This window comes from Gopherus evgoodei, chromosome 2 (assembly GCF_007399415.2).
Source record: "Gopherus evgoodei ecotype Sinaloan lineage chromosome 2, rGopEvg1_v1.p, whole genome shotgun sequence".
Lineage (NCBI taxonomy): Eukaryota > Metazoa > Chordata > Testudines > Testudinidae > Gopherus > Gopherus evgoodei.
The window spans coordinates 71,375,002-71,389,165 of NC_044323.1; the positions used below are offsets into that span (position 1 = coordinate 71,375,002).

At 45.4% G+C, this 14,164-nt stretch overlaps 2 protein-coding genes across 3 annotated transcripts in view; one reads left to right on the plus strand and one right to left on the minus strand.

The window, feature by feature from the left end:
• THRB (thyroid hormone receptor beta) overlaps positions 1–3,213 on the minus strand; it is a 285,196-nt gene extending 281,983 nt beyond the window's left edge. The window contains exon 1 of the mRNA XM_030550970.1: positions 3,120–3,213. The gene's annotated coding sequence lies outside the window, so the exon portion shown is untranslated. The remainder of the gene's footprint in view (positions 1–3,119) is intronic.
• The window catches only part of RARB (retinoic acid receptor beta), a 678,155-nt gene that overhangs the window by 34,594 nt on the left and 629,397 nt on the right, over positions 1–14,164 (plus strand). The window lies entirely within an intron of this gene.

Consider the following 14,164-nt stretch of genomic DNA (forward strand, 5'->3'; position numbering starts at 1 on the left):
TCTGTTGGCGTTACAAGTGAGGGCTCATCCAGGATTTAAACTGGGAAACCTCTGATGTCTGGGACATGCTTCCTCAGCAAGGGGAAGTATGTAACCCACACACCTCCTGGGTGTGGGGTTCTGCCCCATCTAGTGGAGAGGTGGGAGAGCAACTGCTCTACAGCCCGTTGGCTTTTAGCTCATGTGGTAGAGGCTCATGCACTAAGCTCCAAAGGTCCCTGGTTTGATCCTGCCCGCCAACGAGTGGGGTCTTTCCGCCTTACAACAGCATATCCTACAGATCTGCAAGCAGCTCAAACGAGTAGGACAATTTGTGAAGGAGACGCTCCTGTGGACCAACAAACCCAGGCCCAACACTATAATAAAGGAACTTGGGAGGGGCTTTTTCAGCCAGGATACCATGCGCTGCTATGCCTCCCCAGCCCACACAGCAAGCTCCTGGCCAAATGGCAAGGATCCTATGAGGCTGTCAAGCAAGTTGGAAAAGTTGATTATGAAATTCACTGTACAGACAAAAAGAAGAAACATCAGATCTTCCATGTAAATAGGTTAAAACCATGGCAGGCTCAGGAAAGCTTGTTCACAGCATATGGGCCCCCAGATACAAGAGCCAGCAGGCGCTGACGATGTGCCAATAGCAGAAAGTCTTAAGCCTAAGCTTACGCTGGCAAGCCAGAAACATATTGACCCACTATGACACGGTATTTTCCACCCAGCCAAGGTGAACACATCTAGTGAAACACTGACTCTAAACCTGCCCAGAGGTAAGGCCTGAAGATGCAACTTACTGCATTCCTGAGCAGGAGGTACAGGCCATATTAGACCCTGGCATCATTGAGGAGTCCTATATGTAGCCTTGGTGTAGCCTGGTGGCTTTGGTTCCCAAAACCTATGGGATCACTTGATTTTGCATCGACTTCCTGAGGCTTACTCAGCATCACAATTTGACGCCTACTCAGTGCCACACATCGATGAATTCCTTAACCACCCTAGGAAGGCTAAATGTATCACCACATTTGATTTAACAAAGAGTACTGGCAAACGCCATCTTTTGTTTGGAATCTGGGGTATTTGCCACAGATCTTGGGCTTTTTCAGTTTACAACCATGCCTTTTGGACTGCCTGGGCCCCTATCACATTCTAGAGGCTTATGGACTGAGTCCTACACCCTCACAGAGGGTTTGCAGCAGCCTATTTGGGTGATGTATTTATTTTTAGTATGACTTGGCAGTCACCTCTGGTACAGATGGCCTCTGCATTACAATCACTGCAGGAGGCGGAACACACCAATAATCCAAAAGAATGTAAGTTTGGGATGCAGGAAACCTGCTATCTTGGGTATTTCACAGAGGACAGCTGGATTCAACCCCTGCAATTTAAGACAGAGGCCTTGAGGATGACCCCAGTTCCTACCACTAAGAAACAGGCTTTCCTGGGTCTAGCCTGCTATTATCAAAGGTTCATGCCCCATTTTGCGACACTTTCAGCACCGCTGACAGACTTCACGAAGGCCAGCACACCCTGAAGAGTCCATTGGACTGTTGAGTGTAGCAAGGCATTTACCTAGATATAGGATAGCCTCAATCAACAGCCTGACCTATGCTGTCTGGACTTCTCATTCGTGTTTATATTACAAACTGATGCTTCCACAGTTGGACTGGGAGTATTACCGTCACAAAAATTCAAAGGGGTGGAATATCCAATACTATACCTAAGCTGGAAGCTGCAGCATCAAGATACTAGGTAGTCCACAACTGAGAAAATGTCTGGCCATCAAATGGGCTGTGGGGCATTACACTATTACCTTTTAAGGGCTCCCTTCTACCTTGTAACAGACCATGTACCCCTTAAATGGTTGCAATTGCTGAAGGACAATAACTTTCACATTACTCAGTGGTATTTGGCATTGAAACCCCATGCTTTTCAATGCACGACACTGGCCGCGTTCACAGCACCAGAATACAAACTTATTTTCCTGGGACAGTGGCCTTATTGCAGAGTGGAGAGACCAGGTGTCTGGGCCTGTTCTGTGGAGATACGTGTTTAACAGGATAGGTCAAGCTTTCTCTGCTCCCTGCTGGTGGCACTGGTACCCTGAAACTCCCTGTCCAAGAAAAATTCACTTTAGACTGGCAACCAACAAGACAGCCCTCCAGAGGCCTACAAGAGCCAGGAGGAAATACTGAGTGACCAATCAAGAACCAGCAGGCCAATTAAGAAGGCTCACCTGCCTTAGCTCAATAGCACATCTGGGTGAGTCTGGGACAGAGGAGGAGTAACTCAGGCACAGGCAAGAGCCTTGCCCCAAAGGCTGCAACTAAGTATTTGCATATGAAGGGTATTTCCCCCCCCCCCCTTTGTCTGAAGGCACAAACAGCCTGAATTGCTATTGATTGACAAACTGAAGCCGCCCCTGAACGTGAGGGCTGGGTGGCAAGATCACAGCTGGTCTCAACACAACAGTTCACATTCAGCTGGGGCGGGTGCCACCTTTGCTGTGTCTGCTGCAAAGTTCTGAGGAGGGCAGCAGGAATCCCCCTGGCCAGCAGCAGCTACAGCTAGTGTAAACGGTAGTGAAATAAATACAACTCGCAGTCTGCTGAACCTGCAACCCCCATTTTCAAGGCCTGTGCAAGACATGCCCTGCCCAGCACTCCCAGATCTCGGGGGCCCAAGGTCCCAGGACACACTTTCTGTGCCTCCAGGCTTTGAATCCTGGGAGAGATGGGGGGAGCCTGCACTTAAAGCCCCCAGCTGCAGGAGTCTAGCACAGCAGTTGGGCAGGGGCAGAGTGAGAGTGAGAGTCATCCCTCCCCCCCTCCCCCCCGCCCCGAGATCCCCTCCCCGCCGAGATCCCAGAGCAGAAAACAAGGCAGCCCTGGAAGGGCCCTACCCACTCCCTGGAGCAGCGCTCGGCAGCATCCCGGCCCCCTGCCCCCTTCACAGGGGGCTTCTGAACCACTTATGGAGATTGGCAGTTCCGTCTACCTCGCCCCCCAGCTCATTGCTGGCTTGCAAAGACTTCTTCGCACGCCGCCCCCGCAGCCTCCCCCGGGCTCTGGGGGGATCTACTTGCGGAGACGGGGCAGCCCCTAAGGAAGCGCTGGGGGGACTCTCACCTGACGAACGCCAGTCTGAGCGCGGGAGACGGCGGGCAGGCTTCAGCAGCGCTTCGGAGCGAGAGAGGCGGGCTGTGTCCTGAAATAACCCTGGAAGTAGGGCAGCGGGGGAAGTAATGCTAAGCACTGGCTGAGGAGACAGGAGAGGCGCGGCGCAGCCAGGGAGCGGGAGCGGGAGCGAGGCCGGGCTCTGTTTCTCTTTCTGTTCCCCGGGGACCCGGCTCCTGCAGATGCCTAGCACGCGCCCCGCGGCGGGACAAAGGTTTTTGGACGGGCACAGTGACCACGCTGTCGTCAGCAGTTTGCCCAGCTGGGCAGAGGGCATGTTGAGAACGGGGGGTGGGGGTGGGGAGGCGTGTGGCCGGTCCCTTTTTTGACAGATTTCAAGACAAGCTCCTTGCTCCTGTGCCCTCTGTTGCCATGTTCGCTCAGTCTGTTCGCGTGCTGCTAAAGTAGTACGTGGCGTGCTGGCTTCTTAACCTCATTTCCGCAGCGCACTAGCCAGGCTTGGGAGGCAGCACTTTTTGAGGGTCCCTCCCTTTATGCCACGTGTCCCCCCAAAATTAAAGAAATCCTCGGGCTCTAATCGCCCTCTCTCAAGACAGAAAATGAATCCAGAGTCCTTGTTCAAAGCATCTTGGTATTATAATTGTGTGCAATGGCCTATGGCTAAGATGCTATGTTGATTAAATTCTGTGTTTGTTATTATAGCACAATTATGTGTAGTTTACTGTTTATAGTCAGTGAGCATTTTCCTCACCTGTGAAAGGCCGGGTCTACACTACGTGTTTCAACTGAATTTAGCAGCGTTAAACCGATTTAACCCTGCACCCGTCCACACAACGAGACTGTTTATATCGATATAAAGGGCTCTTTAAACTGATTTCTGTACTCCTACCCGACGAGAGGAGTAGCACTGAAATCAGTATTGTCATGTGGGATGAGGGTTAGTGTGGCCGCAAATCGACGATATTGGCCTCCAGGTGGTGTCCCACAGTGCACCATTGTGACCGCTCTGGAAAGCAATCTGAACTCAGATGCACTGGCCAGGTAGACAGGAGAAGCCCCGCAGACTTTTGGATTTCATTTCCTGTTTGCCCAGCGTGGAGCTCTGCTCAGCACAGGTGGCGATGCAGTCCCAAATCCAAAAAGAGCTCCAGCATGGACTGTCTGGGAGATACTGGATCTGATCGCTGTATGGGGAGACAAATCTGTTCAGAGCTCCATTACAGAAGACGAAATGACAAAGCATTTGAAAAAATCTCCAGGCTATGATAGACAGAGGTCACAGCACAGTGCTGTGTGACAAGCGTAATGGAAAGCCAAAGAATCAAATGGACGCTCATGGAGGGAGGGAGGGGGTACTGAGGACTCCAGCTATCCCACAATCCCCGAAAAGCATTTGCATTCTTGGCTGAGCTCCCAATGCCTGAAGGGTCAAAAACATTTTCCCAGGTGTTTCAGGGTATATGTTGTCAATTTACACCCTTCCCCCCCCCCGAAAGAAAAGGGGAAAAAACATTTCTTGCCTTTTTTCAATGTCACCCTATGTCTACTGCATGCTGCTGTAGACGGGGTGCTGCAGCGCTGAACACTAGCATCCCCTTCCCGGTGACAGACGGTATAATATGATTGCTATCCATCAGCAGCAGCAGTCCATGAGTGCTCCTGGCTGGCCTCGGTAAAAATTGGAATGACTCCTAGTCATTCCTGGCAGACGGTACAGAATGGCTGGTAACCATCTTCATCATAGCAACTGGAGGCTGAGCTCCATCAGCCCCCCACCCCATCCCCCTTTCATGTCTAAAGAAAAGATTCTGTACTGCCTGGACTATCATAGCAGTGGGAGGCTGGGCTCCTCTCCCCCACCACCCTTTAATGTCGTGCCTGCACTATCATAGCAGCTGGAGGCTTCCTCCCCCTCATTTTATCTCACTAAAAAGTCAGTGTTTCTTATTCCTGCATTCTTTATTACTTCATCACACAAATGGGGGGACACTGCCATGGTAGCCTAGGAGGGTTGGGGGCAGAGGGAAGCAATGGGTGGGGTTGTTGCAGGGGCACCCCCTAGAATGGCATGCAGCTCATCATTTCTGCAGGATCTCTGGGGCTCTGACATGGAGTGGCTGTGCTCTCTGGTTCTCTAGTACATTTGCCCCATATTCTAGGCAGGACTGACTCTATTTTTAGACAAAACATAAAGAAGGGAATGACCCGGGGAGTCATTCCCATTTTTGTCCATGCGCCCCCAGCCGACCTCAGCGAGGCCAGCCAGGAGCACCCATGACAGTAGCAGATGGTACAGAACGACTGATAACCATCATCTCATCACTAATTTACAATGGCATGGCAGATGGTGCAATAGGGATGGTAACCATCTCTGCTACCTTGCAAAGGCAAATGAATGCTGCAGTGTAGCACTGCAGTACCGCCTCTGTCAGCAGCATCCAGGACACATACGGTGACAGTGACAAAAGGCAAAATGGACTCCATGGTTGCCATGCTATGGTGTCTGCCAGGGCAATCCAGGGAAAAAGGGCGCAAAATGATTGTTTGCCGTTGCTTTCATGGAGGAAGGATTGAGTGACGACATTTACCCAGAATCACCCATGACACTGTTTTTGCGTCAGGATCTCAACCTAGAATTCCAAGGGGCAGAGGAGACTGCGGGAACTATGGGATAGCTACAGGATAGCTACCCACAGTGTAACGTTCCGGAAATCAACACTAGCCTCGCTACATGGACGCACACCACTGAATTAGTGTGCATAGTGTGGCCGCATGCACTCAACTTTATATAATCTGTTTTACAAAACCGGTTTTTGTAAAATCGGAATAATCCCGTAGTGTAGACATACCCAAATAGGGGTAATGATACCGGCTTCCTTAGTAAAGCACTTTGAAATCTACTGATGAAAAGTGCTATAGAAGAGTCAAGTATTAAATATTTTATTTTTTTTATTATTTTTATTTTATTTTGAAGATGGCTGATGAGAGCAGTGATTTGTGATCTGCATATAACTCAACTGCTTGCCACAGAGAGAGAGAAGGGTTGTAATTTAGCACCCAGGGTCAAAGTGCAGAAAAGTCTGTGGAACTCTATTCATGCTGACTCACCATATCCTCTCCCTGATGGCTGCTGTGTCTTTTGTCCCTTCCCTCATAGGCCGCACCTCTGCTCCCCTCTGCTTTCCTTTAGTGGCTGTCCCATCCCCATCCCCATCCCCATCCCTGCTTTTCACCACTTTTCCCTTCCCCTAGTGGCTGCTTCCCACTTTCCTCCTACTCTGGTGATTGCTTATTCCCTTTCACTTTCCTTTTGGCTTCTGGGCCTGTATTCTCTTCCCTTTGGTAGCTGTTGCCTCCTCTGTCCATTTCCCCCCTACTATCTCCCACTTTACTTCCTTCTCTGGTGGCTGCTCCTTTGTCTCCTTCCCTCACTTCTCTGGTGACTGTTAGTCCCCCTTTCCCCACCCATTCCTGCTGGCTCTTTCAGAGCCCTGGGCTATTGTCAGGAGTAATGGGAGGAAATTTTTAAAGGGCACATTTAAACTGGAAAAATGGAGAAAAACATGTTAATGGAGATAATCATTAGACTGGGGTGTAACCTCCACAGGGAAGTAATGGAAGTCTCATCACTCTGAGCACTTTAAACCGAATAAAGCATTAAAAATGTACTATAGGAAAGAGTCCTTCACTGAGCCCATGGAATGGATAAAAAGGCCTGTTGGTAAGTCTTTTCCCTTTCTAAATTCCTCAATATCCAACACATCGGCTGAATGATTCTGCTAAAATGATCAGAGAAACAATTAAGAATGGTGGCAGTCAAATTGTCATCATTAGCCTCCAGATGTAACATCCTACTGTAGTTAATAGAAGCTATTCTAATATTTCAGGCTGTTTGTTTGCAGACTCAGGAAGAACCTGCTAGAAAATTAATTGTTTTAAATGAAAGCTTAAATTATTCAGAAAGCGCTGGGGCTATTAGAGAAATGCCAGAACAGTGCTCTGGCCTATTTCTACTCATTTTGAGTTCTGCCTGCAAATATATTTGAATAGGGGAAGCTACAATTGCATAATAATAGTCCTCTAGGCTTATGTGCCTTCTAGGTGGAGTCATTTTTAAAAAATGGACATTGAATTCCATTTTCCTTTCTAACTGGATATTTTTCTCAAAACAGTTAAAGAGAACTCAGTAGAATTTCAGCATTGGCTGGATGCAGGTGTTGATAAACACAGTAGCCAGTATATAACCACATGCTCACCCACTTCACAAATGTCAGGGTTTAATTGACGCAGAAGGTGATAGCAGCTTACTTCCATTGTCAGCCTCATCACTGATGACACTTTTAGCACACAGGAACAAAAATAAGGACAAAGTAGTGCCTAGCTACCATAGTGATTCATGCATTAGAAAACAATAAATAAGATAAACATCTACATTACTCTTACTGATGGATACAATTAATTTGATTAGACATTCTAATAAGATGCCAGCTGAGACCCAAGCACTGTTCAGAAGCAGTGTAAGGATTAAAATAACATTACAGTTTTCATTTAAATCTTTAGAATAGTGCAATTATATTCTGAAAATGACTATGTAAGTGGCTTCATGGAGTTCTGTGTTTATTGTGATGATTTCTGCATCGAATGAGCTCAATTTACAAGTAAAAAGTTGGATCCACTAACTTCCACCCCTGCAAACTCACTTGGGATCTGAAAAGCAACTGGAATCTTCTCAGGAAAAAACATGTATCCCTTTATCTTCAAACAATTGTCTTACAGGACTCTTTTTTTCCCCAAAAAATAGATCATACTGGGTTTAGAGTTTAGCAAAAGTCAAGATCATCAACATTTTACTTTTTTCTGCTTACATCTAGAAAATAGCTGAAGAGGGAGAACTGTCATCGTGTTAGGCCCTAAATTTGACAAATTATTTTAGATATATGTAATTATTTGCAAAGACCATGTAATCTTTTGTGTTCTTTTTTTAAAACAATGCTGTCAGGTTCTTTTTTCTTTGAATTAAAGAGCCACCTGAAAACTTTTTATGCACTCTTGTCTGCATTATACCATTAAACAAAACTATAGGGCTTCTATTTATTGAAAAAACCCTGCTAAAATTCAATATTTTAAACAAACAAACTCAGTTATGTAGGGTATAAAATTACTACAAACTCAGCAAATGGACTCTGAAGAATGTTTTAGGGGCAAAATATATATTGAATGTTCATGAAAATGAGAGACTAGTAACTGACTTGAGTCAGAAATAGTGCAGGCCGGCAATAGTGCAAGCTTCCTTACTGAGCACTGCTAATGCACTTCAGTGCTGACTTGCAACATTCCCTACTATTCTAGTGCTGAGCTTCTGGAAATCATGCCAAATATGTCTAGCTAATTAGCAACTTAGTGGAGTAAATAGTTGTCTAGCAAAGCTGTGAGTGCTGAAAATTTCATCAACTCAGTAACTGACATTATTATTATTATTATTTTATTTATTAATAACCCAGAAGCTTCATTGTGCTAGGAACTCTGCAAACACAGATGAAGATATAATCCCTGTCTCAAAGAACAAGGTAAGTATTATAGAAAGGATAGGGGAAAGGGATACAATAAAATATATACAATTTTTATAAACATATATTTGCAATGTTTTGAGTAACAATTATTAATATACAGATAAGTACCAGCCAACCCCATGTATCTTTTGAGCTATCGTTTCCTACAACTTACACCAAAAGGTTTTGGGGTAATAAGAGTAAGGAAGAGTGTGGGGAAGGGGGAGTGTGTGGGAGCTCAGCTCCGGATGTTCTAAAGCAGTGGTTCCCAGACTGTGCGACACACTCCCCTGGAGGGCATGGAGGAACTGCAGCAGGGCCCAAGCCAGCCCCCACAGGGGACAGGGAGGGAGCACCATACTTCCAGTCCCACTCCGCCCCCAGACCAGCTCCACCCCCAACCCCATTCAGCTCCCAGCCCCTCTGTCTCCAGGCCCAGCTCCGCCTCCAGGCCAGATCAGCCCCCAGTCCTGCTCCACCTCCAGATGCAGCTCCACCCTCAGCTCCACTCAACTGGCGGCTCTGGCCTCAGACCCTCTCCACCCCCAGACCAGCTCCACCTTTAGCCCTAGCTACTCCCCCATCCCCACTTTGCCTCCATTTCCACCCTCAGCCCAAGCTCCTCTGCTGAGGAAGCCTTGATTGTGCAAAATGGAGGGGGGGCACAGAAAGGTTCTATGAGTGGTAAGGGAGGGCGCAACTGAAAAATTTGCACATCACTGACCTATGGTGATGGGAGAACCCATCCCATCAGTGTAAGTAGTATCAACACTGAAGTGCTGCAGCGGCACAGCTGTGCTGCTGTAGTGTTTTAAGTGTAGATGGGCCCTTACTCCTGAGGGTTCTTGTTCTAAGCAAAAGGAGTGATGAACTGGTAACCAATGGAAAACCTCTGGGTGGGGTTTGAAGGACTGTTAATCAGTCAGAGCTCTTGTTAGAGGCAGGAGGAGATCTCTGGTAAGCTTATTGGCACAAGTGTAGACTCGTTTATTGTTTTTAATATGTTTTCTCTGTAATGCTTGTATCTTAAGAGTAAATATGCTTGTATAACCCACACACCTTCTGGGTGTCGTGTTCTGTCCTATCTAGTGGCACCAAGACCACTTAGAGAGGGAGAGATAAATGAGTCTGCTCTACAGCCTTAACTAACAGGTAGAGGCTCGTGCACTAAGGTCCCAAGTTTGATCCTGCCCACCGATGACTGGGATCTGTTGGTGTTACACTTGCTTAAAAGAGCTGCGTGGTATATTAACTGTGGCAATTACACTGTGTACCATCTCTGAAGAGAAAAGCCAAACAGGTTGACTTAGGAAGCTGGACTTTGCTGGGAAGGTCACAGTGTAGGTAGGGAGCTGTGCTGCAGGGAACTACAGCAAAGAGGAGGGAAAGACATGGCTCTCCACCCAAGATAAGTGATGACAGGGGAACCTGGAGCTCAGTATGGGTCTCCTTGCCTGGGCCACAGAGGGGGAATACAGGTGCAGTTGCCCTCTACTGTGACAGGCATCATGGAGACAGATTTGACCTTATGGATTACCAGTTCAAAGAGATGTTCCATGCAGAAGGAACAATGTGGAAGACTACAAAGGAGATGTTTGTGTGAGCAGCCAACAAACAGATGGACAAAGCTGACATAGTTGGTAGAGCAGAAGAAGTGGAGAGTGACTAAGAAAGAATCAATAGCTGGCAAAGATGGAGAGGCTTACTTCTGAAGGCTTCTGCAGCTAAGGGCAACAACCTTCACCCTTATTGAGCGAAGCAAGGGAAGCCAATTGAGAGATTCAGTTAGAGTGATGTGTTCAGAGGGATGGGCAAGAAAATGATCATAGAGAAAGAAGAGAACTTGTTATTGGCATGCTCATAGGACCAAGTTGAGAAATACTTACTCAGGGTCTGCTCATTCTCTCTTGCAGAATGAATCCCTCAGAAGAGAGATAAAGGGGCAGGAAAACATTGTGAGGTTTATCCTATGGAATTTCCTGCCATTGCTCCCTTAAGGGGGAGGGATTTGAGGGGCAATGGAGTTTGGGCAGGGCAAAGCCTCCCAGTCCTGAAGTTTCCCCAGATCTATGGAGGCAGGAATGGGCTGCCTGTATAGCTCCTGCCTTCACACTGTTCTGCTGGCCCCTCCTTTCCCCTGTTGCATGGCTCCTATATTCTGCAGGTGGTGGGGTTCTCGAATGACCATTCTTACTGTCCTAACTGTATTAAGTCTCTCCCAGATTTCTGTATGTGGATCCCATGGGGAGAGAGGGGAGGTCTGCAGGGGATAGTGTCATGGAAAATGACAAGTCCTCTGATTCTCTGATCCCTGTATCTGTCTCAAAAGGCTAAGCCTCATGGTTCCTCCTCCTTCCCCCTCAGTGGGGAATTTGCAGTAAAGGGTGGGAGGAGGAAGAGGAAAGTGCACAGGTGGGAGGAAGTCTGCTCATGGAGGGGGCAGGGGAGAGGCTAGGTCCTGGATAGGATTAGCTCTTAACATGGTATATTCATACATTATGGACTCGGAACAGATTACGATTGTATGAGCATATAGCTGTGGAGTAAAGTAATTTTGGTTTAACTAATGGTAGGAGCATCTAGAGCTTGGGGAGTGTTTTTCTAGTATCCGGGTGTGATCCAAAGCTCACAGAAGTCAATGGAAAGACTCCCTCTGACATCATTGGGCTTTGGATCTGGCCCTTAATGTCTTAGAAATCCAAATAAATAAATAAATAAATAAATATCTTCCTTATAACATGCTATATGGCCAGTAAGCCTGAAGAAAATTTCAGCAGCAGCAAACAAATTGTAAGCTCTATTATATTGGTAGTGGGAAGGGAATTAACTTAGCAAACTTTTCATTTTTCATTCTTTCATTCAAGGATCCTTTAATGAATAGAATCCCTTAGAACTGGAAAGACAGAGGGAAAGAAACAGCCTTTTTCTGTTCTTTGTCCCCTTTAAGTACCCTAAAGTGTCCAAGTACGGAAGTAATACTTTAGACCAAACAAAAAGGGGAAATGTTAGTTATAGATTATAGTGGTGTACCAGCCCTCTCCTCCTTCAAATTCCTCCTCAGGGGGTGGTGGCTGTGCCCCCTCGGCACACTGGGGTCAGCGCGCCGGCTGGGGACCACCTTCAGTGGAGTCCCTGCCTTCCCTTCTCCCATCCCTAAATATCACCCCTCAGGTAACTTGGGGGTATACAAGACCAATCAGACTCCTGAAAGGGATATAGTAGTCTGAAAAGATTGAGAGCCCCCACTGTAAATAGATCAGTGGCATTATCCAGTTTAATAAGCTGGGTTTCCAAGGAGCAGAGTAATTATTGGTGAAGAAGGAAAAAAGTCAGTGAAAAAGGATGCTGGTATTAACGTTTTGGAGACTTTGTGGGATTTTCTGGATGGTTCATGCACAGCTCTAGAGTAGAAGGAAAAAACCTCAACCCTACTTCTAGAAAGTCTTTCTTCACCACTGGACAGTCATTGTAATGGCTAGCCAAACCTGGCATTACAATAAGAATATCATCTGCAAAAATTACTGTAGGGAAGCAGGTTAATCAGTTCATATCTAGTCAAGATTGCAAGTGATCAGAAGTTATCATCATCTGATTACTCAGCTGTCTATGTAAAATTAACTGGTGATGGAAGTTCAGTGTCATAATTGACATTGTTTATCAGAAAGGATGAGTGACAAAACCTGGAGAGGGTCCTTCTGTAACAAGGGCACAGTAAGTTGGAAAAATAAATTAGCTTGTCTTTGTCCATGCTGCACTACCTTTAATGGATAGGACTTCTGTAACATTTCTGTCCTACCTTAATCTAAATGAGATGATTCTGTGCTGGCTTCATTTTGGTCACGTTGTACTTTACCTAGGAATAATACTAGGGTCCTATTTTCCCGCTGCTTGGAAACCCAGCTTATTAAACTGGATAGTGTCGTTGATCTATTTATAGTATAAGGCTGATACAGAGTTGTAACTAACGTTAAGACTGATGCCCACTACACATTTAAAAGTAAAAAGTGACTTTGTAGAAATGACATGGGTTTCCAACTCTATTGTGTCTCAGTCAGGGTCGAGAGTCTTATGAGGTGTCTCTACACTAGCTCAAGGTCATAGATTCATGGCTATCCTATATTAGTTATTTTAAATAATATTTCTGATAATCTGACAATTTAAACAGTTATTTCTTTAAAAAAACACTCATAAGTTATAATGTCATATCGGAAACAACTTTCTGGGTCATAGAAAAGAAAAGAAAAAGATAAAATAGAATTAGCTATAAAAGCACAGATGGGTTCTATACTTAAGTTTGTACGTCATGAAAACAATGAAGTTAGGGGGAGGGATAGCTCAGTGGTTTGAGCATTGGCCTGCTGAACCTAGGGTTGCTAGTTCAATCCTTGAGGAGGCTATTTGGGGATCTAGGGCAAAAATCTGTCTGGGGATTGGTCCTGCTTTGAGCAGGGGATTGGACTAGGTGATCTTCTGAGGTCCTCTCCAACCCTGATATTCTAGGATCAAGATCATCAAGTAACTGCCAAAGAAAATTTTTATGCAGACAAAGTTCTCAAGAAACTCAACAAAACACAGAACAACCATTTGAAAGAGATGTAGACACAAAACAAGAAATTACAACAGTTGAAACTGTACTAGCATGGGATATAAATGACATTGGTAGATGGCCACAATCTTTAAGTAACAAATTACACGACATTATATTTGGGAAAGGTCCTGTGAGAATAGAAGGTCTCGAATATCCTAAAGGCATTAGAGGTAGGAAATTCACAGAAAACAATTACCACAAAATATTTTCTAATGGTGAAATTGTCAACAGACAGTAGCTTGTGTACTCTAAATGCAAGGATGCTGTATTTTGTTTCCCACGCAAGATTTTCAATAGTTGCAATTTTAACATAGCAACCATGAGTATTAATGATTGGCAAAATCTTAGTCACACATTACTGCAACATGGAAAGGCACAACACCACATTGAAAGTATGCACAAATGGTGTGAGCTGATTGTAAGGTTAAAAAAATCAAACAACTCCTGATACCCAAAATCAAAGATTGTTGGAGTCAGAGAAGCAGCATTGGCCTTATGTTCTTGCATGTCTATTATCTATTGCTGAATATATATCAACAAACAATCTTTCTTTTAGAGGAAGTGTCAATCAATTATACTAGTCCAAAAATGGCAAATCTTGGGGCCTTGTACAACTGCTAGGAAAATTTGACACAGTGATGAAAAAACACTTCCGAAGAGTAACTGAAGATGAAATATATGACCACTGCTTGGGACCAAGAATTCAAAATGAACTGATCATGCTAATAGTGGCAAAGTGAGAGACAAAATTGTTTCATTGGTTTTTTTGGCAAAATATTTTGCCATAATTCTAGATTGCACTCCAGACATAAGTAATCAAGAACAGATGTTGTTTGTAGTGAGATGTGTCGATATTAGTGATTCAGCACTGATTCCAGTTAAGGAATCATTTATCAAAT